Below are 26,796 nucleotides of genomic sequence, written 5' to 3' on the forward strand. Positions count from 1 at the left end.
CTCCCTCACCCACTCATTCTCATTCTCTCTCTTCTTTAAAAAAAAAAAAAAAGATGAGGAAATGGAATGAAGCAAATAAATACTCCTTTAAAACTTGATCATGTTCTTCCAATCCATGAGCACGGAATGTTTTTCCATTTCTTTGTATCTTCTTCAATGTCCTTCATCAGCTTCCTATAGTTTTCAGCATACAGATCTTTTACATCTTTGGTTAGATTTATTCCTAGGTATTTTATGCTTCTTGGTGCAATTGTGAATGGGATCAGTTTCTTTATTTGTCTTTCTGTTGCTTCATTATTAGTGTATAAGAATGCAACTGATTTCTGTACATTGATTTTGTATCCTGCAACTTTGCTGAATTCATGTGTCAGTTCTAGCAGACTTTTGGTGGAGTCTGTCGGGTTTTCCATGTATAATATCATGTCATCTACAAAAAGTGAAAGCTTGACTTCATCTTTGCCAATTTTGATGCCTTTGATTTCCTTTTGTTGTCTGATTGCTGATGCTAGCACTTCCAACACTATGTTAAACAACAGCGGTGAGAGTGGACATCCCTGTCGTGTTCCTGATCTCAGGGGGAAAGCTCTCAGTTTTTCCCCATTGAGGATGATATTATCTGTGGGCTTTTCATAAATGGCTTTTATGATGTTTAAGTATGTTCCTTCTATCCCGACTTTCTCAAGGGTTTTTATTAAGAAAGGATGCTGAATTTTGTCATATGCCTTTTCTGCATCGATTGACAGGATCATATGGTTCTTTTCTTTTATTAATGTGATGTATCACATTGATTGATTTGCAAATGTTGAACCACCCCTGCAGCCCAGGAATGAATCCCACTTGATCATGGTGAATAATTCTTTTTATATGCTGTTGAATTCGATTTGCAAGTATCTTATTGAGAATTTTTGCATCCATATGCATCAGGGATATTGCCTGTAGTTCTCTTTTTTTGCTGGGTCTCTGTCTGGTTTAGGAATCAAAGTAATGCCGGCTTCAGAGAATGAGTCTGGAAGTTTTCCTTCCCTTTCTGTTTTTTGGAACAGCTTGAGAAGGGTAGGTATTATCTCTGCTCTAAATGTCTGGTGGAATTCCCCAGGGAATTCATCTGGTCCTGGACTCTTATTTGTTGGGAGATTTTTGGTAACTGATTCAATTTCTTTGCTGGTTATGAGTCTGTTCAAGTTTTCTATTTCTTCCTGTTTGAGTTTTGGAAGTGTGTGGGTGCTTAGGAATTTGTCCATTTCTTCCAGGTTGTCCAGTTTGTTGGCATATAATTTTTCATAGTATTCCCTGATAATTGCTTGTATTTCTGAGGGATTGGTTGTAATAATTCCATTTTCATTCATGATTTTACCTATTTAGGTCATCTCCCTTTTCTTTTTGAGAAGCCTGGCTAGAGGTTTATCAATTTTGTTTATTTTTTCAAAAAACCAACTCTTGGTTTCATTGATCTGCTCTACAGTTTTTTTAGATTCTATATTGCTTATTTCTGCTCTGATCTTTATTATTTCTCTTCTTCTGCTGGGTGTGGGGTTTCTTTGGTGTTCTGCTTCTATTTCCTTTAGGTGTGCTATTAGATTTTGTATTTGGGATTTTTCTTGTTTCCTGAGATAAGCTTGGATTGCAATGTATTTTCCTCTCAGGACTGCCTTCGCTGCATCCCAAAACATTTGGATTGTTGTATTTTCATCTTCATTTGTTTCCATATATTTTTAAATTTCTTCTCTAATTGCCTGGTTGACCCATTCATTCTTTAGTAGGGAAGAATAAATATTGTTAAAATGTCCATACTACCCAAAGCTATCTACACATTCAGTGCAATCCCAATCAAAATTGCACCAGCATTCTTCTCGAAGCTAGAACAAGCAATCCTAAAATTTGTATGGAACTGCAAAAGACCCCGAATAGCCAAAGTAATTTTGAAGAAGACCACCAAAGTGGGAGGCATCACAATCCCACACTTTAGTCTCTACTACAAAGCTGTAATCATCAAGACAGCATAGTATTGGCACAAAAGCAGACACATAGACCAATGGAATAGAATAGAAACCCCAGAATTAGACCCATAAAAGTATGGCCAACTAATCTTTGACAAAGCAGGAAAGAATATCCAATGGAAAACAGTCTCTTTAACAAATGGTGCTGGGAGAACTGGACAGCAACATGCAGAAGAATGAAACTAGACCACTTTCTTATACCATTCACAAAAATAAACTCAAAATGGATGAAGGACCTGAATGTGAGACACAAAACCATCAAAACCCTAGAGGAGAAAGCAGGAAAAAACCTCTCTGACCTCAGCCATGGCAATTTCTTACTTGACACATCCCCAAAGGCAAGGGAATTAAAAGCAAAAATGAACTATTGGGACCTCATGAAGATAAAAAGCTTCTGCACTGCAAAGGAAACAATCAACAAAACTAAAAGGCAACCAATGGAATGGGAAAAGATATTTGCAAATGACATAGCGGACAAAGGGCTTGTGTCCAAAATCTATAAAGAACTCACCAAATTCCATACCCAAAAAACAAATAATCCAGTGAAGAAATGGGCAGAAAACATGAATAGACACTTCTTTAAAGAAGACATCCAGATGGTCAACAGGCACATGAAAAGATGCTCAACGTCGCTCCTCATCAGGGAAATACAAATCAAAACCACACTGAGATGTCACCTCACGCCAGTCAGACTGGCTAAAATGAACAAATCAGGAGACTATAGAGGATGTGGAGAAACGGGAACCCTCTTGCACTGTTGGTGGGAATGCAAATTGGTGCAGCCGCTCTGGAAAACAGTGTGGAGGTTCCTCAAAAAATTAAAAATAGACCTACCCTATGACCCAGCAATAGCACTGCTAGGAATTTACCCAAGGGATACAGGAGTGCTGATGCATAGGGGCCCTTGTACCCCAATGTTGATAACAGCACTTTCAACAATAGCCAAATTATGGAAAGAGCCTAAATGTCCATCAGCTGATGAATGGGTAAAGAAATTGTGGTTTATATACACAATGGAATACTACGTGGCAATGAGAAAGAATGAAATATGGCCTTTTGTAGCAACGTGGATGGAACTGGAGAGTGTTATGCTAAGTGAAATAAGTCATACAGAGAAAGACAGATACCATATGTTTTCACTCCTATGTGGATCCTGAGAAACTTAACAGACGACCATGGGGGAGGGGAAGGGAAAAAAAAAAAGGTTAGGGAGGGAGCCAAAACATAACAGACTCTTAAAAACTGAGAATAAACTGAGGGTTGATGGGGGGTGGGAGGGAGGGGAGGATGGGTGAGGGGTATTGAGGAGGGTACCTGTTGGGATGAGCACTGGGTGTTGTATGGAAACCAATTTGACAATAAATTTCATATTTAAATAAATAAATTTAATTAATTAATTAAAAAAAAAAAAACCTGATCATGTGTTTCTTGGCCATAGTGTTTTGTCTTTCTGATTTGTTTACTCATGTTCCCCCAACCTTTGATTTTGTTTTTGCCTTTCTCTTAGTGAATTCTCTATATATCTTCAAAATATTAACTCTTTGTTATGTGTATTTAAATTAAAAAAAAAAAATCCCAGGATGCCTGGTGGCTCAGTCAGTTAAGAGTTCAATTCTTGATTTTGGCTCAGGTCATGATCTTACTCTTGTGAGATCGAGCCCTGTGTCAGGCTCCAAATTGGGCATGGAGCCTACTTAAGATTCTCTCTCTCTCCCTCTCCTTCTTCCTCTTCCCTGCTGTGCACCCTCTCTTTCTTTAAAAAAAAAATCCTATCATTTGTCTTCTAGTTTTGTTTATAGTCTGTTTGACAAAAATTTTTAGATATCATTCTTCTCTGTGATATCCTTTATTATTCCTCTACTGAGAAAAATCTTCATTCCAAGAGCAGATTAAAATTTATCCTAGATTTTTTCTTTAAGTAGACTATACGTCCAGCATAGAGCCCAACAACAGGCTTGTGCTCATGACCCTGAGATCAAGACCTGAGCTGAGATCAGGAGTCAGATGCTCAACAGACTTAGCCACTCAAGTGCCCCTCATTGTAGATTTTCTGTGACTTTTATAATTTCATGAATTCTTCAGTACATTTAAATTTTATTTTGGTGTATGGTGTGATGTCAAAAGCCAGCTTTCATTTTCTCCAAATGGTTTATCAACTGGTTCAATCTTATTTATTGGTAACTTCTTCATGTGTATGCCACTGTTCTCAACAGTAAATCCCTATTCATCGTAGAATCTCTCCCTAGCTTTCCCTATGTTTGGAAAACATCACATTTCAAAGTTATGATAGCTTTATAATTCATTTCAGTAACTGTTAGACAAAGATCTCTTGTCTCCCACATTTTGTTGATCATTTCTATTTATTCTTCCTGGGTTGTTGTTGTTTTCCTGTTTTCTCTTTGTTTTTTGTTTTTTCTTAACCTTGAGTCACCATTTTAAAGTTGAGATTTTCTTAAAAATGTGTTTCACCTGAAGAATAACATAGAAAAGAATTACATTTTGAAAATATTTAGTCTTCCTATCTAGCTACATAGCCTTTATTAGAGTTTGCTTTTATTTCTCTCAGCAAATAGTCCAGTTTTCCAAGTACTCATTTATTATTATTGAATATTTTACATTTTAGTAAATGGTATCTTTTCCATTATGTTTTACACACACTTATTGCTCATTGACAGAAAAGCTATTGATTTTGGTTTATTTTGTAGATAGGGTTTTTTTTAAATTAAATTTTTATTCATTATATTTTGATTGATTCTCTTGTTTTTAGGTAAACAGAAACATCACCTATAAATGATGATCTTTTACCTTCTTTCCACAGATTTCTGTTTCTTGGATGGTCTGTGGCTTCCAGCAGAATACTGAGTGATCACTTTGTGAAGGGAGTCTTGGTCCTGTTCCTCATGAGGTATTAGTTTATTGTCCTTACCAGTTTACTAGTTAGTGTGCTCTGAGCTGTTATTCTGGTCTCGATGTTCTTGATCATATTAAGATGTATGTTAGTTTCAGAAATGGTCTTGTGTACTTATCCTGAATTTTCAGCTTTTTTTTTTTTTAAAGCTCAATTTTTTTTTAAATTTCTAAAAGGCCGTTGCTTTTGTATTCTGTATTTTTTTTTGTTTTTCGTGATCAAATTCTTCATATTCCATTTATTCTATGTCCCTAGTCTCTTCTGATTTACTCTATTTATTACTACTTTTAAAATAATTTATCTTTGAATCCAAAAAGTGTCTCATGACTGGATGGTACAGACAAGGAGAGGAAAGATCAAGGGTACCAAATAATCTTCGGGTAAAACATCAAATGTGACAGATTTTTTAAAAATGCCACTTGTTCACTTGAAAAGAAATTGATTGATGACTGGCACACAGAGGAGAAAAGCTGGTAACTACCACTTTGGCTGACTTTTATGTGCAAGATACAATTAAATTAAAGAGAAATGATCACAAAAGCCCACCACACACACACACACACACACACACACACACACACACACACACAATAATGGAGTTATTTCAAGAAGACAGAGGATCAAAGTGTAAGAGCTCCACTGACTACAGGTGGAAAATAAAAAAAAGTAGTATTGCACCATGAGCCCAAGTACGAAATCTGAGTCCATACTTCTATCAATAAGTGACTGAATAAATAAATCAAGGGAGGGGGAGGGAGAAGAGACCAATCGCCTGTGCAGAAGAAATCTGAATAAGTTATGTACATGCTCAGACTCAAGGAGGTGGAACATTACTCCCCGTTCCTCAAGTGTCGCTGGGCATGGTGACTTCGTTCCAGAGGATGCTGTATGGAAGAGAGGGAAGAAGAGCAACTTCACAGTGGAGAAACCTGGTAGACCCCATCACCTCAGTCAGGTGATCACCATCAACATCAACCCGGAAAAGTCATGTTGATAACATGTGCCCTTCATGTGTGAGGACACTGGCCCTTGACTTGCATTGTCTTCCTCTCCCAAACTCAGAACCCTAGATGCATCCTCATGGAGGGACATTCTACAAAATACTGACTTGTGGTTGTCAAAGTCAAGGCATACGTGTGAGGAACGGTCACAACCAAGAGGAGCCTAAGGAGACATGACAACTGACTGTCGGAACACAAAAAGCATATTAAGTAAAATTCCATAAAAACTAAGGAAATGTGAATGAAGCATAATCTTGAGTTACTAAGAATGCATCAATATTGGTTCATTAGTTGTAACAAAGATACTATACTAATTTAAGGTGTTAGTGATAGAGGAAACTGGGTGGGAGGTATATGAGAACTTTTTTTTTTTTTTTTTTTTACTATCTGCAGTTTTTCTGTAAATACAAAACTGTTCTAAAAAATAAAGTTTATTTATTAAAAATTTTTTAACATTTATTTATTATTGAGAGACAGAGCTTGAACAGGGGAGGGGGCAGACAGAGAGGGAGACACAGAATCGGAAGCAGGCTCCAGGCTCTGAGCAGTCAGCACAGAGCCCGACCCTGTGCTCAAACTCACAAACTGCAAGATCGTGACCTGAGCCGAAGTCGGCCGCTTAACTGACTGAGCCACCCAGGTGCCCCAATAAAGTTGATTTAAGACATAATCACACCTTAATTCCTTGGTGTTCTTAAAGCTGCGATTAGCACACACCATGGTGGAACACAACTGTAACTAATGAACGGCTAGCCCTGGTTGGCATTCCAACCAGCATCGCATCTGGGACTGATTACCAATGTACCTTTGTCTCCTAGGTGTTTGCTTGGTTATAGTTCCATAGAGGGTACTCAGTTAAATTCTAAAAGCTCCTCTGAGAAAACAGCAAGAACACATGGACATAATTTGCAGTCAGAAGGTGTTGAGTTAGAGTTCTGGTGTGCTGTGAAGTCGAGCTATGTGATGTTCCTAGCTAGGTATCCTTTAAAGGGTGAGTTGACCATAGGTCAGTTTGGGTAGCCTGGCTTTAGCACGTCTTCGAGTAAATCAGGCAAGAAAATGAACTGTCGGGTGCCTGGGTGGTTCTCTTGGTTAAGCATCTGACTCTTGATTTTGGCTCAGGTCATGATCTCACAGTGGGATCATGTGGGATCCAGACTCGCGTCGGGCTCTGCCCTGATAGTGTGGAGCCTGCTTGGGATTCATTCTCTCTCTCTCTCTCTCTCTCTCTCTCTCTCTGCCCCTCCCCCACTTGTGTGCACATGCTCACACACTCACTCTCTCCCTTAAAATAAATAGACAGAAAAAACGAATTGGTAGTTTCCAGGAGGCCCTAAGAGTTTTTCTATCTTAAGCCGAAAATTTCCATAAACTAAAAGTTGGTCTAAGTGGTTCCAATCACATAGAAATTGTTCTTCAAATTGTCTCCAGTCTCTGCCATTCTCTCCATCAACACATGATTTATTAATTTTGTTTCAGAGACTTGAGTTCAGGCTGCATAAATCATGAATAAAGATTAGTTTAACAGTCACAATGCCCCCTGGGACAATGTTTCAAGTGAAGAAAACTCAAAATTGTCGCAGTGTGAAAATAATATGACAGTTGTATCAATATTTGCAAACTGAAGTGATATTCAGTACCCTTACAGAGGCGGGGAATAAATTCTGTTCCTTCTCATCTTATGCAAACTCCAGAACTTTCCTTTTTAATTTTTTTATCAATATTTTCCCTTTTGAGAATGTTTTGACAAGTCTCAGTTCACCCTGATCTGCCTCCAGCTGTGAAGCAAATCAGACACTGACCTCTTGCTACTGCCTTGATGACTTAAATACTTTAGAGAAACAATATATTACCTGGCCCCCAAGCCATTCACAGTGATGACAGTTTGCCATCTTTATGCATTCAAAAACGAGAGAACTGTCTGTTAGTGTGGCAAATACCATGGTTTTAATATTCACAAGTGTATCACCTTGTTTCCACTGGCTTATTCTACTTGGCTTTTTAACCTTTATGAAACTCTAGTTGTTCATGTACTTAGATATGTAACTGTGATTTAGAAAAAATGACCAGGTAATAAATACTCCGGTTAGAAGCTAAATACTCACTGGAATGAGTTAAAAGTGGCCAGTTTTAAGGAGAAATGAGTCATTATTCAGGCAACTTAATTTTCTCTGACTTATATTATTCTCAGGTAGCCGATGGTGTGGTGAGGACCGACAGTAAGATCACAGGGTAGCGGCTATCCTAGCTATGACTTAGAAGATCACACGACAGTAAGATCACATAGCTATTCTAGCGATGACTTCATACAGTTAATGGAATCTCTTGCTTTACACATATATTCCAAATGTCTGAATCCTGGGTGTGCTAGATGAAGAAAAGAGAGGAATAGAGTACGTACAAGGGAGCAAACCACAGTCTGTTACACGAACTTCTCTCTCCGCTTCCCGAATGATAGATATTTTGATGGAGAGCTTTCAACACGCTCTCTTGGTCAGCAATGAGGGGCATTGATTTATATACAGGCAGGGTTTGCACAGAGGGTTGTCAAAATAAAACTGTAGCGAATCATTAGAAGGCTGAATTCGATATGTGAAATCCCTAATCAGAGAGGCCAAAACCCAGACTCCGACATCCGTCTCGGGGAAGGGACCACCATGAGGCTGATGAAAGAGGGTTCGTGGAAAGGTCAGGAAAAAAATGCCAACAGTTACACTTACTATTATAAAAGAGTGTAGTACTGTTTGTGGTAAGCAATACAATTTGTTCCCTTTTTGTCCTATGTTGTCCCCTATTCATTTGAATAACTGTGTTATCAAATCAATTTCATTAGCTAGTATGGGGGAATGAACAAAACCTGATTAAAATTCAAATTATAATCCCATCATGATGTAGTCTGCCCTGGTATTCTCCGAATCTAATAAGAAATTATGCCTCATCAAACATACATAATTTGGCTTGAAGTGGTATTAGTGGGAAGCCAAATTTATAGTCACAATAAAGTTGTCCGTGCTGGATATTTTCATTCCATAGCGCAAGATGCATTGGGTAACCTAGGTCCCCAGGCAATCATCTCATCATTCGGCCTCACTCTGGGTGGAGCTTGTTTATATCCTATAATTACACCATTAACAGCCACTGCTAAATATAAACACAAGGATGGATATGAATGATTGCTTCACAACTGCCGTGGTGTCACCACACAATTACATTGACAGGCTCACTAGTGACAGCCCTGGAACTACCACGGTTACTCCTCTGCAGTGTAAACAAACAGCCATCTGAACACTTAACAGGAATATGCGTTGTGTTTCTTTGTCCATTGAAACAGAGGTGCCAGCATCACATGAAGAAGTGAGGACGGGTCAATGCCGTGAGCCTAGTAGTTGTGCTACACATGTTAAGAGCCCAGGGGTGGAAGGGGTGCCTGGGTGACTCAGACGGTTAAGTGAGCAACTCTTGGTTTTGGCTCAAGTCATGACCTCACCACCTTGAGATGGAGCCCCGTGTCGGGCTCAGTATGGAGCACAGAGACTGCTTGGGATTCTCTCTCTCTGCCCCTCCCCTGGTCATTCTCTCTTCCTCTGTCTTTCAAAATGGATAAACTTAAAAAAAAAAAAAAAGAAAAAAGAAAAAACCAGGGGTGGAGGTTCTGGACACACCGCCAACATCTTAAGAATTCATGTCACAGGAGCCTCGCCATATGCATCTGCTGGTTGGTTCTGAAATCCACTTAACTGGCTGTGTCCCTGGGGGTTAGTCATTTCACTTCCATGGACCTTAACTTCTTCATGTGGCAAAGGACAGTATCAGGGCCATGTGTTTATGTACATATAAGATAACTCCATGCTTTCAGTAACAGCAACAAGAAAACTAAATATGAACTTGTGATTCTGTAATTTATTACTGAATCCATTTTGTTGTTATTTTTTTTTAATAACAAAAGATTTCCTTTCTGTCCATGTGACTGTGGGCAAGTTTGTTGTTCTCTGAGCTTTAATTTTCTTATATATAAATTAAGATAATCACAGCACCTATCATGGTTTATAGACTATTGTGAGAATTACCCAGAAAACGTCTGTAACATTTAGTCCAGTGTGTGGCACAGAGTAGGGACCTGATAGACAGGTTTTCATCTGTTTTCTAGCCCTTTTTGTTTTGATTATAAACAAGTGAGCAAAGACTGAATAGATTCATGATTGTCTACTTACAAGGGAAAGTATTTTTATGACCCGTTAGAAATTTTTTTTTTTTAATTTTTTTTTCAACGTTTTTTATTTATTTTTGGGACAGAGAGACAGAGCATGAACGGGGGAGGGGCAGAGAGAGAGGGAGACACAGAATCGGAAACAGGCTCCAGGCTCCGAGCCATCAGCCCAGAGCTTGACGCGGGGCTCGAACTCACGGACCGCGAGATCGTGACCTGGCTGAAGTCGGATGCTTAACCGACTGCGCCACCCAGGCGCCCCCCGTTAGAAATTTTTGTATGAATTCGTTATCTAGAGAAGCAACATCTGAATTTGGGAAATACTTCAACAGAAATAAGTGATCCTAAAACAATGTATTTGTCCTTTAAAAAATAAACTAGGGTAATACATTGCCCTTGGTATTTTTGTCTCACGAAGCAAGACAGTATCAGGTGCAATACCCATAAAAACCAAAATAGAAGATTTGACCAATCTTAGGTAACTTGTCAAAGTTACCGGGTAGGAAAAATAAAAAAAACCCTTAGGATGTTACTGCTAATTATTGGGGGGCGGGGAAGGGAAATGCTGCCTTAAAAAGAAAATTAAAAAGCAAACCAAGTACCTGCATTTTCTGCTTGAGTAAATGGCATAAAAGATGTTTGCTACAGAGATTTATTTATTAGTTTGAACTAACAGAAGATAAGTTTGATCTAAGACACTGAAAATTTTTAGAACTGGAAGCTGACAGAAATGTAAGCTTAGTTTTTAAATTGGTGAATCTTTCAAGAAACAAAAAATCTAGGGAGTTTTTTCAGCAGTTGAAGAAAAGCAAGCAGAGAATCAAGTCTTCCATCGTCTTGCGTTAGGAAAGCCAAAGGAAAATGGGCTAGGATGTCAAAATGTCAAGGATGCTCATTTTAAACTCCTGAAGTTCGTCAAACTAATTCACCAATATTTTCTGGCATTCTCTCTCCTGTGTGTAACAGAAAACTGGCCTAAGGGGCGGCATCAGAGAGCTAAAGCGCCTCTCTAAAGAGCACTCCTACCTTGGGGCTTATTTTCAATATTTAATACAACATTGGATTATCTCACACCTTCACCCATTCTGGCTGAGGGCGCTCGCTCCCTCAGTGAACTAGCTGCTTGGGCCAAGTGTCACAGATGTCAGCCGGTCCGGTCCTTCAGTTGATACCTTAGAGGGTATCTGACAGAAGGATCTGGAACTACGGTTCGAATGACTTCACCCAGATTCTGCCAGACCGTAACCTCTGCCCTCCTCCCCACTTCCCCGCTGCTGTGTCTCACCCGTCTTTGGCCTGAGGTGGAACTAACACCGTAGAGTGAAGGGCACAACACAGAGAAGATGACAAGATCTGCCCCAGTGCAGTGTTCCGGTCAGCAGATTTACCAATTTAAAAACATAATGCTGGTTAATCCGAGTTTCCCTGGTCGCTCTCTTTCCTACACATACCTAAACACATTCCATTTCCTAATTAACTTACTTACTGGTATGGTTTATTCCCCTCCTGACAGACTGCAATTTCTCCAGAGTTAGGAGCTAGGGCAGATCCAATACTGGCTATTCCATAAAGGTGCCCAGTGCAGGTGCAAAAAGAAACATTTACCAAATGATTTCTAAATTGAGAGCCTGAATCTGGAGGGTTTCTCTCTTCCTAACGGTCCACGTCTTTGGAGAATTAAGCTTAAAGAATGATTTTCTGGAATTTTAAGATGTGCATCTAGTGAGCTTTCTCCTATGGTCCTGTTATGGTTGTTGGAGGCTGGGGTCCAGAGAGCCGGTGCCTCTTAATCCCTCAACCCATGGGTCTGGTACGTCTCCTGAGCACATGGGATGTTGAGTTCTGAAAGGAAGCGGGAGGTTTCAGTCCCAGATCAGTAGAAACAGCTGAGGCAGAGGGCAGCATGGTGAGTTCAGGCTTCTGAGCAGGTGAGCCAGACTGGCACGAGGTGAGAGAAGGGTCACATGCCGCCCCCCCCCCACCCCCCCCACCTCCCGCAGCCAGCCCCAGCAGGAGCAGAGGATGGGGAGGGAATGACCTTGTGGAGGATGGGACTTATTGGCAGCTAATGGAACGGGGATCTCCCTGACTTCCAAGGAGAGAGAGGCAGCAGGCTTCCTAGACAAAGCAAGGAGAGGGGATTTATCTTCCAGAACTCGAGCTGCGTTTCCTATGATGACTTTTTCCTTCACTCACATTGGAACGTGTCTTTTTTAAAGCTTCCATTTCTTAAGCAATAAATATGAACTAGGAGCATTGCCAAGGGCTTTACCTACATGAGATCATTGTCCCCAGAACAATTATATGAGATAAGGATATTTATAACGCCCATCTCCCAGATTGCAGATGTGGGATCCAGAGCTCTCTGTGTGTTAAAGAACAGGCCCATGGAAAGAATTCACCATGTTCACCCTGGTCTGACTACCTCTTTAGCTAGGGCTCTAACATTAAACTGTACTGCTCCTCTTTTGTGAACTGAGGCACTGACTTCACAGAAAGTCGATTTTGGAAAGGATAAAAAACAAAAACTGCCAAGATGTTACACAGTCAAGGATTCATTCACAGCCATTGCCCACTCATTAGAAAGGAACATACATAAATGCTGTTTGGGAAGCCATTTTTAGCTATCACTGGCCAGGAAAAATGTTTTGTGCTTGAGACTTTAGTCTTATTTATTTTTATTTTATTATTATTTTTTAATGTTTCTTTATTTTTGAGACTGAGACAGAAACAGAGTGCAAGCAAGGGAGGGACAGAAAGAAAGGGAGACACAGAATTCAAAGCAGGTTCCAGGCTCTGAGCTGTCAGCACGGAGCCTGACATGGGGCTCAAACCCATGAACCGTGAGATCATGACCTGAGCTGAAGTCGGACGCTTAACCAACAGAGCCACCCAGGTGCCCTGAAACTTTAGTTTTATTAATGGCATATTAATGATATAGTATGCTGATAATGATATATATAATTAATTTATAGTGTATCATTATTAACGCTGGTTGAGGCCTAAACAGGGTTTGGAACTGTATAGAGAAATGTTACAGAAATACAAGGTGAAGCTCCTACAATAGCAGACAAAATAATGAATCAATGAGACATGAAAGTCACCTAGAGAGAGGATTTTATCTCTACTAGTTTGTAAGTCCTGGTAGAGGCTTTCACCGTCACTGTCCTGCATTCCTAGTGGGAGTATAAAATGGTGAAACTACTTGAGAGGAGGTTTGGCAGTTTCTTATTATGTTAAACATATATTTAACACATGGCCCAGCCTTGGGTATTTACCCAAGAGAAATGGAAACATACGTCCATAAAAAGACTTGGGCCCTTTCATTCCTAACAGCCCCCAACAGAAAGCAAGAGGTGAATGGATTAGTAAATTTTGGTATATTCATATAAGGAATACTACTCAGTAATAACATGGAATGAACTACTAATCCCATGCAGCAACATACATGTATGTCATAGCTGTGTTGAAAGAAGCTGGACCCAAGGACATACATAGTATGAGCCTGTTTGTCTGAAATTCTAGAGGCAAAATTAATCAATAGTGCCAGAAATCACATCACTGGTTGCTTGGGGCAAGGTGGGTACATGGTCGGGCGACTGACCGCAAAGGGGCACATGATTCGAGGGAGGTGGAAATGTTCTGTGTATCGATGGAATGGTAGTTACATGGGTGTGCGTACACATTTGTCAAAGGCATTCAGATCACATGCTCAAAATATTTTTTTGCATATGAATTATACCTCAGTAAAGTCGATTAAAAACAGAAAGGCCTACTGGCTTACAAAGGAGTATGCATTAAAAAACCAAAAATCTCTCCCTCTCTGTCGCTCTCCCCTGAAATGCTTTCTGTGTCTAATGCTCATTTCAGGAAGTTTATATCCTGTTATTTTTCCTTAGTTGCAAGACTGATTCTTGTTTGTGAAAGCCAAGTGGAAAAAAAATTAGAAAACTTTAAAATAAAGCTATTAAGGATTTCTAAACTACCTTACCTGGATAATCAGATTTCCTCAATTGTTGAGGTTTTACTACTTGGAGCATTCTTAAAATGCTATTTTCTAAAACGAGTATTTACCTCCACATGCCTTAAATAACATTTACTGAACACAGTTTAATCCTCTCTGAATGCCTCCAGGTCATCGCTATGAATATCAAAAGTTGTAACATAGCGATGATGTCGGATTGTTATGGCACATATGACTCTTTGCTTCTGGGCTAAGTGGACTCAGAATACTTAGGCTTTTTCAGCTGTTATATGTGCGTTTTATTCTTGACTGTGTCTTGTTGGGCTGTCAGCAAATTTTATATATATATATATATATATATATATATATATATATATATATATATATATATACACACATTTTTTTTTCCTCCTGTTTGTCTCCCTGTAGAAACTGCTTTTCTCTCAGCCTTCTAAGAGAATCGGACTAACAGAACCATATAGAGACCAGTGGTCCCCAACCACTGATTTTCCAATCAGCAGTTGACTGGTTTCAAGTAAAGTACCTGGAAACTTGTCAAAACCATAGCAACCCTGGCCCCATCCTCGGTGATTCTAATTCAGTGTATATCACACATCATTTTTGATTATGGAAATATGCTTGGCCCCACCGGCCAAATCCACCTTGCTGACTGTTTTTTAAAAACTCAAACAGGATTTACATACCATAAAATACACCCTTTTAGGTCTACCATTGAGTGGTTTTAGTATTTCACAAAGTTGTGTGGCCATCAGACTTCCCCCAGCCCCTGACAACCACGAATCCACTAGTCACATTTCTGTGTCTATGGCTTTGGCTATTCTGGACATTTAACGTAAATGGAATCACACAATATGTGGCTTTTTGTATCTGGCTTCTTTCACTTAATGTTTTCAAGGTTCATCCATGTCACAGCATGGTGGCAGTATTTCAGTATTTCACACTCCTTTCTAACGGTAAATAATACCTCATTGTATAAATATACCACATTTTGTTTATCCACTCATTAGTTGATGGACATTTGAGTTGTTTGCACTTTTTGGCTTTAAGGAACAAGGCTGCTGCGAGCATTCATGTACAAGCTTTCATGTCTTCCGTTCTATTGGGTATATACCTAGGAGTGGAATTGCTGGGTCCTACGGTAACTGTTTTAAGTTTCTGAGGGACTGCCAGGCTGTTTTCCCAAGTGGCTGTGCCATTTTATATTCCTACCAGCAACGTGTGAGGGTTCCAATTTCTCCAAATCCTTGTTGACTCTTGGTATCTTCTATCTTTTTGATTCTAGCTATCTTACTGTGATGTGCCGTCTCATTGTGTTTTTGACTCCTATTTCCCTAATGATCAATGATGTTGAGCATTTTATTGTGTGCGTATCAGCCATGTGTACATCTTCTTTGGAGAAATGTCTGTTCAAATATTTGATGACTTTTAAAATCAGGTTATTTGGGTTTTTTATCGTTGAGTTGTAAGTTGAGTTTTTAAAAATATGTTCTAAATACTAGACCCTCTTCAGATATATGATTTCCAAGTATTTCCTACTCTTCACTCGCTCTCTTGATAGTGTCCTTTGAAGCACAAAAGTTTTAATTTTTAATTATCTATTTTTTGCTTGATTGCCTGTACTATAGGTGTCATAGCTAAGAAACTGTTGCCTAACCCAAGATCACAAAGATTTACACCTAAGTTTTCTTCTAAGTGTTTTATAGTTTTAGCTCTTACATTTAGGTTAAAAAAAAAAAAAAAAGCTTCTCATGTGATACTGAGGCACAACTAGTTTTTAAGACTGAGAAGATTTTGGCAGCCTCCAAGAATTTCTTTAAAAGGAACACGCTCTGGGGCACCTGGGTGGCTCAGTCAGTTGAGTATCCGACTTGATTTTGGCTCAGGTGATGATCTTGCCGTTCATGGGTTCAAGCCCCCATCAGGCTTGAACTGGTGGTGTGGATCCTGCTTGGGATTCTCTCTCTCTGCCTTGTGCACTCTCTCTCTCTTTCTCTCAAAATAAATAAACTTAAAAAAAAAGGAACAAGCTTGGGTGTGCAGTTTTCATAATATACATGTTGAATGATAAAAGGTCTTTTTGGTCTACTTTCTGGGTTACAGATGGCTAAGATGTTCAGAGAGCTGATTCAGGAAGCCTGTGTATTACTGTTTAGGTGTATGGTCACCTCTTAGTACCAAACAAACTAAAACAAGTTTAGGAGGAGCTCCTTACACGTTCCAAGTTTAACCTACAGACTGTCATCTTAAGTCAGTTTCAACGTATGGTGCCCCATAGTTCTGATCCAGGTATTGGGAAATGTTGTGGAGAAAAGAAAGCAAAAGTCAGCAGCTGGGACCTAGCTAGCTTTCAAAGGATGATGGCACGATTGCCACATTTCTTCCATCTGCAGAAAGAAAGATAAGCAGGTACAACCACAAACCATCAGTTGCCAGTTGACAGTTTGTCCCAGAGACCCTGAGGCCAGTGGCTCTCAAACTCCAGTGAACGTCGTGATCACCAGAAGAGCTTGTAAAAACCCAGATTCCTGCGCCCCACTCCCAGAAATGCTGGGACCCTGATTTTGCCTTTTTGATATGCTAGCAGATTAGGTTAATGATGATGGCCCTAGGATCCCACTTTGAGGATAAATGGGTGGTCCATCCTGCCCTGTTGCTTCCAGAACATTGATCAAGCAAGCATTAAGCCAGAAGACTCATCTGGGGGCTCCTCCTTGGTCGTGAACATGCTAAAAGTATGTACCAAGAAAGTTATGAAGCCATAAATTATTTTAAAATCTTCATCATTGACAGTCTGATTTCAGGTTCCAAGGGTACGGTTATTTTTCCAAATGCCATTTGGTCACTTGGAAGAATTTCCGGATTTCGATAAAAATAGCAGGGATCATCTAAATTGCATTGTTTTTCTTACATTTTTTCTTGATATTTGCTCTTACTCCATGCATGTAGACATCGACAGTGGTTAGGAATGCTATTCAGGAACATCTCCTGTGTTTGTGATAATGGATTTGACCTGTGGCCAAATGGTACTCGTGAGAGATGTGGTTGTGACTTTGACAGATTGAGCCAAAGTTATATTCTGATGAACTGCAAAGGAATTTTATCAGTCCCAGGATGTCCGCCAGCTGAATTTGACAAAGGAGTGACTTTCCAAAATGTCCTGAGCAATTCACGTTTATTCCGTCACCTCTATTTCCAGAGTTGTCAAAGGTCAGCTAAAAACTTCATTTTCCTAGTTTCTGCCATTTTCAGGACCACAAGTTTAAACCTGAGAACCAAATGTTAAACTGTGTTCCTGCCTCTTACAAATCAGCAAGAACAGAGCTCAGCAAGCAGAGGAGTTTACAATTTTGCTGATGCCATAGACACAGAATGAGACCTCAGCTTGTTTGGCTATTCAGTAGAGAAGATAAGTAGAAAATGTCTCTGTGGGTAAATCGCAGAGATTCAGGAACAGAGAGAAATCTGTCAGGCCAGCCGCAAGAATACCTTTTGCATTTAGGTCCTTAAAACAGTACTGGAAGTCAGCTAATTATTTTTTGAGACAAGTGCTTTGAGAAGAGCCAAAAGTGCTGTGCCAACCCAGTCAGTCTGCAGCATCCCTGCAGCTGGCTCGGCGGGGCTCTGCTAGGCTCTGCTCTACTGTCGTTTGCAAATTCCCAAGCCCTCTGTCTCCCAGACCGCCCACAGGAGGGATCTGGTATCCAGCCCTTACCATGCTCCAAGGAGCAAGTACACGTTTTCTTTTAAACAGACTGCAAACCAACCCAAAGAAAAGTTATCTTAGTATCCCTATGTCCACAGGAGGAAATGTGTACGTAGCATTTTAATCCCAGTGAGTGATATTAGTCACTAGGCTTCTCGGGAGTTCGACTCTGTTATCCCTCCCCCACTTTTCTAAATTATAATGTCAATAACTGCATTTGCACAGAAATCGCCCTAGCTGGGCAGCTACTTCATTAAATTATCACATGATTCCTATTTTATAGGTACAAAATACTTGATCTCAGTGAACTGGCGACTTTAGAAACTTAGGAGGCAAATTAGAGCAATTACCAATAAATTATACGTGTGGTAACTAACAATTTGTCTATCACCTAGAAATATGAGGAAAAAATGCCACACTTCTTGTTCCTGCACAGCTCTTTTCATTTTTCCCTTTCCAATACCAAAAGCTTGCATTATCCACACCGGTTCCACCAAGACTGCTGTTGCTTTCCAGAGTCCAACGTTCATAACACAAAGTTAGGAACACAACGGCGGGATCTGCAGTCTGTTTGGGGTGGAGGGTGTGACTGCTTCAAATTAAAAACAAAAAAAAAAGGGGGGAGGAAAAAAACCCCAACCCTAAACCAAGATGTGAGTTTCACATCAGCTTTCCCTAAGTAAGTTCACAGAGGAAATAATGGCCAGGAGGCAGGGGCAAAAATTCTCCTCGCTCATGATCACCATTCACCATCACTACTATGTGGTGTTTCTGGGAGAGGCAGTTTGATGGCATTAGAGGAAGTTCTGTGTTATAAATCATCTGTAGTTCTGGGGGAGGAGGTGCGATTAGGTCAATTAACAAGATGATATCTTTCTCTTCTTTCGTGCTTGTATCATCCAGCCCTCGGGTGTGCTGTTCCACATGAAAGGCGTTGATGTCATTCATTAATTGTAGGTCAGGTTCCCCTATCAGCATCTTCGTCCCACCTGGTACAGCCTTACCATCATCCACTCACATCCCCAGCCGGTTTCATCTTCTTTTTTTCTTTTTAAGTTTATTTCTTTTGAGAGAGAGAGAGAGAGAGAGAGAGTGGGGAAAGAGCAGAGACAGAGGGAGAGAGAGAATCCCCAGCAGTCTCCGAACTGTCAGCATGGAGCCCAACATGTAGCCTGATCTCACGAACCGTGAGATCATGACCTGAGCCCAAACCAAGAGTTGGAATCTCAACCGACTGAGCCACCCAGGCGTCCCTGGTTTCATTTTCTGTGGCTGCTGTAAAAATCCTAAGTGTGGCAAGAGAGGCATTTACAACTGTTTGCTTGAATTTATCCTCACTGGCCTCTTGTACGAATGAGGAGAGAAAAAAAAAGTATCCTGATCTTGGGGAAAAGAGGTCCAATGTCTAGGACCTAGATGTTGGGACAAGATGTTAAAAAAAATAAATAAATAACGCTGGAAAAAGACCTGTAAATTTAAAAAGTTTTAGCTACCAATCCCAAATACCCTCCAGCAATGGAGAAAATGTGTTTTCTGCATGATTTATACACTGCATTTCCCCCTTATACCCAGCAAAAATTAGATACTTATTTCTCTACATTTCATGATGTCAGTTTTAAAATATATTCTTTTTACACTGAGTATAAGTATTTGTTTATAATCCATAGTTACACATTTTACTTTAAAATTTCATTATTTCCCCCCCCCCCATACTCTTTCTTTAGTTATTTGTGCCACCTGCCTGGGTATAGGTAGATGTCACCATGTCATCATGTCTCCCTGGAGAGTCACATGGGCAAAGAGCTCCCTTGAGATGTTCCAGAGAATAAAGAGTAATCACACTCATTGTTTTCTACTAGTACAATGAGCAGAGTTTAACAAGAGCAACCTCCTGGGAATTGCAAACACCTTTCTAAATAACCAGGGATGATGTGCTTTCACAACCTGACCTGCATAGTTCTGCAGGCTCCCAGGGGAGCGGGTAGGGATGTGGGGTGGGGTGGGGGGTGGGTGGTGACTGCCCTGTGCCCACAGACTTGTGTGTTGGGTCACACTAACTGGGTGAGTAAACACATCCTGCAGCAGCCTGTCATTTGTGGAGGCCTGAGCAGGTGCAGCCCTGTGGAATCCCACTCCTCTGGGGCTTGTGCCAGGCGAAGCAAGTGTGAGGCAGCACCGCTTTCACCTGCAGGGGATGCGTGTGCAAAGCTGGCGGCCCGTGGGTCTTGCCCATCCTGATTCCAGTGGAGACTCAGCTTCTCACCCCCCTCAGACACTCAGCTAGACAATCCCAGGAGCTCGGAAGGCAGCACAGGGAGTTGGGGGGAAACCGTCCTTAACTCTCACACCCCGTTTGCCTAAAATGCATCGTGATGACCCCACTCAGTTCAGCAGTGCTAGAAATAAAAATGTTCGAGTGTGGGGCACCTGGGTGGCCCAGTCAGTTAAGTGTCCGACTTTGGCTCAGGTCACGATCTCACAGGTAGAAGGCTGGTGAGCTCCAGTCCCGCGTCCGCCTCTGTGCTGACCGCCCCCCAGCCTTCTTCGGATTCTCTCTCTCTGCCCCTCCCCCACTTGCACTCTCTCTCCCCAAAACAACATTGAAAGCAATGTTTGTGAATTATTGCTTCTGCAACTATAAAGTAGTAAATTCTGTCTATTGGAATATATGTCACACAGTTTTGTAGTTCCTCACTATATAGAACTGCCTAAGGCGATGGCCGGCAACATTACCTAAAAACCTTCATTATAATCTAGGGGCAGAAGAATGCCTCATACTACAAAGCAAACTATTTTTTAAGGTGGGGGAGATGGTCCAGGCCCCTGGCTCCCACCTTCCTCTGTCAAGGCTACGCCTAGCTGAGGGGAAAAAAGTCTGAAGTCACCACCCAAGGAGGTATAAGCCTCACCAGTCTTTTTGGCTAAAAGAGCATCTTGATTTTCTCCACATTTTGGCTTTGTTGTTCTTTGGATAATCAGAGGGGGAGGGTAACCTAAGCAACCTTTTCATAATACTCTTGCTCTTGTATTTTGTTCAAAACTCACCATGGAAATGATTAAGAGCCTTAACTGGGGGTTTTCGCGTCAAAATCAAAGGTGGCATATTTCAATATTTAGCATATTGATCAAAGGTGGCAACTTTCTAGCCATGTTCATGTGATGAGCTCATTTAAAAATAGATTAGAAGGGCGCCTGGGTGGCTCAGTCGGTTAAGCGGCCAACTTCAGCTCGGGTCACGATCTCGCGGTCCGTGAGTTCGAGCCCCGCGTCGGGCTCTGTGCTGACAGCTCAGAGCCTGGAGCCTGTTTCAGATTCTGTGTCTCCCTCTCTCTGACCCTCCCCCGTTCATGCTCTGTCTCTCTCTGTCTCAAAAATAAATAAACGTTAAAAAAAAATTTTTTTAAATAAAAAAAAAAAATAAATAAAAATAGATTAGGAGGAGTCCTGACCACAATTTCAGATCACCATATGACACATGGAAATGGTAGCTATTTGGACAGTAAGAAAACAGGTGTTTTTTTTTTTTTTTTTCTGTAACCTACACTCATTTTTATATATTCTGTCACAGTCTGGGCACGACTTTATCCCAATAAGTTCATTTTTATCAATGATTTAAAAGCCTTAACAAAGGGGAGCCTGGGTGGCTCAGTCCATGAAACATCTGGCTCTTGATTTTGGCTCAGGTGATGATCTCATGGTTCATGAGACTGAGCCCCGAGTCAGGCTTTGTGCTGACAGTAAGGAGTCTGCTTGGGATTCTCTCTCTCTCCTCTCTCTGCTCCTCCCCCACACATGCGCGCGCGCGCTCTCTCTCTCTCTCTCTCTCTCAAAATAAGTAAATAAACTTGAAAAAAACTTAGTGACAAGTTAAGTTGCACGTGATACCTGAAGTCATCTGGCTAACACAGTCCTACTGAAATCTTTCAACGTAGAATACAGCAGTCTCATAGTGAAACCTGACTACCACACTTTCGTGTTTTCCCACATGTAAGTTCAAGTTATGTTTTCACTGGTATAATATTCTGGTGAAGTTATACGAGAATCTACAGCTTGGGATCCTATTTCCTCATCAGCCAGACATCCTGGGATGCTCTCATTGCTAGCCTGGAGGTACACAGAACATGGGGATGGGGAAGGCATTCTCCCAGGTCTAGGCAAAGCAGAGTTGTGTTCACAGACCAGTGTGAAGGGCTGGAGGCTTTTAGACAGTGGGTCAGGATCTGCGTGGGTGAAGTTAAAACCCAGAACAGCTGTAGTGGCTAAAACTCATGGTTCAAAAGTCAACCTTCACGTGGACACACTTGAATCAAGGGAATGTAAGGATCATTAAATAAGATCAGTCTTCTCTAAATGGAAAATGTACCTCATTTTCTCGCCATGCCATGCCATGTCATGTCCCCAACAGGCATGTCTCTATGTGTCTTTTGGTTCCTTTTACTCCCTGGGGAGTGGCCTGCTGTTCTTACGTCTCTCTCTATGGTGAATCCCCAGGGTGATGCTCAAAAAAAAAAAAAAAAAAAAAAAATCCTTCAATCAGGGGCCCACGGTCTTTTCTGTTTCTTTCCCTTCAAATAACTTTCTTGTACTTTCTTCTCCTTTGTATCCAGGGAATGACAAAGGAAAATACTACCCCTCTATATTCATGGGGCTGAGACATGTTCTGAACTCTTTTTTTCTTTCTGCTCACGATACATTGCCGATAGGTCCTTTCCTGGTTACGTCTGGGTGTCCACACCTCAGTGCAGGGTAGCTTGTGGGTAAAATTACCCAGAGCTCAGTGGGGCTTGGGGACAAAACCTTATGTGACTCAATCCATTTGGTTTTGTATTTTGCCAGCCTCTTCCCTTGGAGACCCACTCCCTTCTCGCTAGTTCGCCCTGCTTTCAAGTCCATGCCCGAGTTCCGTTGTCCCTTAGCTCCTCCACTGCTTGTGGTCCAGCTCGACTCCCTTTGCTTTGGGTCAGAGCTTGTAGAGACATCTGACCCATGTCAGGGGATTCAGCCTGCTGGTGGTGATTGCTGCTGGCCGTTTACACAGGTGTCCCCTGGCTCCTCACTCCCTCGGGGCATCCCTGTCCCCCAGCCCTGGGCAGCATGGGGAACACACCCATCCACCCCTTTGCCTGCTCACCCAGCAGGTGCTTGGGAGTGTGCCTGTGTGACAGCTTTCCTGACTGCGCTTACCCTCCACTGGTGCAGATTTACTTCTGGTCTCATCCTCTAAGGCAGGTCCCAGAAGCTTTTTTAAGAGAAAGGAAGGTCTGTGTATTCGAGTGACGATGCCTACCGTAAACACCCTGTTATCTGGCCATATTCGGAGGCAGGGGGTTGGTTTATCAGCCGTGACCAGGCTGGCACCCCACCCAACATAATCAGCATGTGTGCATGTAACAGCGGGGCTCTGCTTTGGGTCTGAGAAAAATGGGCAGATACCAGGGTGCTGTGGGGTTCATACGAGGTCACACTGCTGAGGACAGTCTCAGTGTGCAATGTTTCTTGGATGAGGCCGGCAAGCCATGGCTGTTTTTAGTTGTGGATTCTATAATCGATCACTTTCCCCTCTTTGCATTGGCTGCTGGAAAGCTTAGTGCCAAACCTGAAGGATGCCTGGTTTGCATGAATTTGAATGGATTTTTTTTTAAATGTTTATCTATTTTTTGACAGATAGAGAGAGACCGAGCATGAGCGGGGGAGGGGCAGCAAGAGAGGGAGACATAGACTCCAAAGCAGGCTCCAGGCTCTGAGCTGTCAGCACAGAGCCCGACGCGGGGCTCGAACTCACTAGCTGTGAGATCATGACCTGGGCCAAAGTTGGATGCTCAACCGACTGAGCCACGCAGGTGCCCCAGTTTGAATGGATGTTTATGAGTGACTTTGAATGAATTTTTATAATACCCTTACTTACTCACCAGTCCATTTTATGTACTTTTTTAAAACCTTTTTTTTTTTTTTTTTGAGAAAGAGAGAGAGAGAGCACAGAAACCGGGGAGAGGGGCAGAAGGAGAGACAGAATCTGAAGTAGGCTCCACACTCAGTGCAGAGCCCAATGTGGGGGGCTCCATCCCACAGCCATGGGATCATGACCTGAGATGAAATCAAGAGTTGGATGCTCAACTGACTGAGCCATCCAGCGCCCCCATTTTATGTCTTTATCTTTGTTTTCTATTTTCCCTTCCCATCTGCCTATAAGTTCTATTTCTCTGCCACCCACCTTAAACCTTTACTGAATCAAGGTGGGACCATGAGTACACAAACATAAAAAACGAGGTAATCTTAGGAAAACAAAAATAGTCTCTTCTACACAATGGGTTGGGAGACAAATCCCTGGATAACAGTACCCACTAAACGTTGTAACGTACACATTCATGACACAGAAATACCGATTCCGGTAATTTATCCTACCCATACACAAGCATGCGATATTTGTCACACTGTTTGTAACAGGAAAAAGGAAAATAAAGTAAATTTCTGGGCATGGCTCAATGCATCCTCCTGCATATATACAACGGCACACTGTGCGGCTGTCCAAAAATGAGAGATGAGTTTACGTGTTCTAACATCAAGGGTGCCGTCAAGGTAATAAGTGAAGAATGTCAGTTGTTGGTAGGGTGGGGGTGGGGAGGAGAGGAAGATGTGTTTGTGACTTAACTTCCTCCTACCCCCCCCACAAATAGCAGGAATACTAAGGAGGGCTTGTTGCTTGTTGGATGGTGTAAACAAAATTGTCATCCTCGGCGCGGAAGCTTTCTCATAATTCACCCGGTATTAAATAACAGGAATGAGGAAGCAAAATTGCAGAAGCTTAGAAGTTCCGTTCTCTGAATTAGCACAGGCTACAGAGTGGGTGAAGATAGAGGAAAGACCAGAGTCTGGCCTTTGAAGGAGAAAAGCTTCAGCAGGTGGGGGTTTTCTAGTGGGCATTTTGATGAGAAATGCAGTGAATTTTCACTCTGTCTCCCACACTCTAAGTAAAACCTACCTCCCCACCTCCCAGTACTTGTGCAGTTGGATTTGTTTTGGAGGGAACGTGATAAAGTGCTGCATCCAACCTAAAGGTCAGAAAGGCTCAAGGGCAGAGGTGGCCCAGAGTGACCACTGGCCCCATCTGGGTCACCAACAGATAATCAGGTCCCATGTGCAATTAGTTCTGTGCATACTGGGAACTACAGGTTGAAGACTAGGAAAAGACTGGAATATGGACAAAAGCCAAGATGCCTAATCAACCCTATGCAAAAGCAGTGGTCCGGCTTAATAAATACTGAGATGAGTCTCCATACCCAAGATGACTTAGAGCTATTTAGATAAAAAGGGTTAAAGCATCGTAGGAGAGAAGATAATTCCAGAACATAGCATGTATCACAGTAGCTGCTGGGGTGCGTGGATGGCTCAGTCGGTTAAGCGTCTGACTTAGGTTCAGGTCATGATCTCGCGGTTTGTGAGTTCGATCTCCACCTCATGCTCTGTGCTGACAGCTCGGAGACAGGAGCCCGCTTCGGATTCTTTGTCTCCCCCTCTCTCTACCCCTCCCCTGCTTGCACTCTCTCTCTCAAAAATAAATAAACATTAAAAAAAATTTTTTTAAAAAGGAGCTGCAGTTATACACGTGAGAGACAGACAAAATGCTAGGTCTGACTGCATGAGTTGTAATAGGAACATTTTCTCCATCTGAAAAAAAAAAAAGTGATGTCCAGTAAAAACTGCTCTTACTGCCCATCTCACCTCTGCCCTTTGCTCTCACACAGAACCGCGCTGCCTGGCTATTCCTTCGTGAGACTCTTGCGTCTTCTGGAACCACCACTTCCGCATCCTGTGGGACCACTCCTCGTGAGGACCTACCCAATGGGGCAGACCCCCTGAACATGCTTTAGGAACTGCCACACCCCTGGAATGTTATGCAAGTTAGTGTGTGTATATACTTTTCTGGGGGGAAATGTACTGATTCAAATATGGCCCCCTAAATACCAAGGACCTCTTATGTTAGAAGCCTGATAATGGAACTCCTAAAAAAAAACAATAAAAACAAAAAACTCATATTTCCAAGGCCTAGCACAAATCTTGGCAAACAGTTGGTACTTTAAAACACACACACACACACACACACACACACACACACACACACACACAAAACTCACGATGATTGAGAATACAGAATATGCCAGGTGCAGACAGGTTTATTATTATGACCCTTTATATGTGGGGAAAATGAAGTCCTACTTGCGGATCCTTGTTGTAAGACTTTAAACCCTCGATGTTGGCCCCTCTGTATAGATGCTATTAAATGGCTGAATTACTGAGTAAGATGACGAGGGGCAGCTACTAATACCTCCACAGTGCAGGTAAGGAAACTGAGGTAGCAGCACAGAGAAAGGGGAGTTGTGTCACACAGCCATGTTACCTGTCTTCCAGCTAAGTGTGCTGTTCCTTATGGTCTCTGGGCTTGATACAGTGGTTATTTCTTTTGGACATGAGAGTGAAGTCCTGTACCCTACACTGAACTCATTTCACCCATCTCTGAATTGAGGACTCTGGCATGCGTGGGAGAATCTTGTTCATCAGTAGGTGACACTTCACACTGGCAGGGACCGCGTCACTACGGACGTCTGCTCCGGAGCACAGAGCTACCCCTTGGCCTCACCACACTGTATGCCTTGAGAATGTGGGCCTGGGATCACCAGAACTTCAGAATTTTAAGAGAAACCAGAAACGTAGATTTTTATGCGGAATGTCCTGAGTTTTACAGGTTGACAACTCACACGTTTCTTGAAAACACAGTAAAGGCCAAACAAAATACATCATCTGACGCTGGGTGGGCCCGTGGGCCACTAGTTGGCAAACGAAACTTTCATTCGGCGAACGTCCAGAGTGATCTTCTGGCCCAGCCAGGCAGATAAAGTACGTGGAGGAGAGGAGAAATTACTATTTTCAGTTTGGCAGCCTGTTAGCATCTTTACTGAAAGGTCTGGCGAGGGGGGTGGTTGAAAGAGAGTCTGAAGTT

The 26,796-nt window shown here is 41.7% G+C and overlaps 1 protein-coding gene and 1 long non-coding RNA gene across 5 annotated transcripts in view; one reads left to right on the forward strand and one right to left on the reverse strand.

Moving 5' to 3' along the window:
• MARCHF3 (membrane associated ring-CH-type finger 3) overlaps positions 1-26,796 on the reverse strand; it is a 147,529-nt gene that overhangs the window by 77,440 nt on the left and 43,293 nt on the right. The gene's annotated exons all lie outside the window — the stretch shown is intronic.
• Positions 1-26,796, forward strand: part of LOC102950014 — a 120,512-nt gene that overhangs the window by 67,393 nt on the left and 26,323 nt on the right. For all 4 annotated transcript variants that reach the window (XR_006216527.1, XR_006216526.1, XR_006216529.1 and 1 more), the window contains 2 exons: positions 4,816-4,902; positions 25,544-25,699. This is a non-coding gene — a long non-coding RNA (uncharacterized LOC102950014). The remainder of the gene's footprint in view (positions 1-4,815; positions 4,903-25,543; positions 25,700-26,796) is intronic.

This window comes from Panthera tigris, chromosome A1 (assembly GCF_018350195.1).
Source record: "Panthera tigris isolate Pti1 chromosome A1, P.tigris_Pti1_mat1.1, whole genome shotgun sequence".
In the NCBI taxonomy this organism is placed as follows: domain Eukaryota; kingdom Metazoa; phylum Chordata; class Mammalia; order Carnivora; family Felidae; genus Panthera; species Panthera tigris.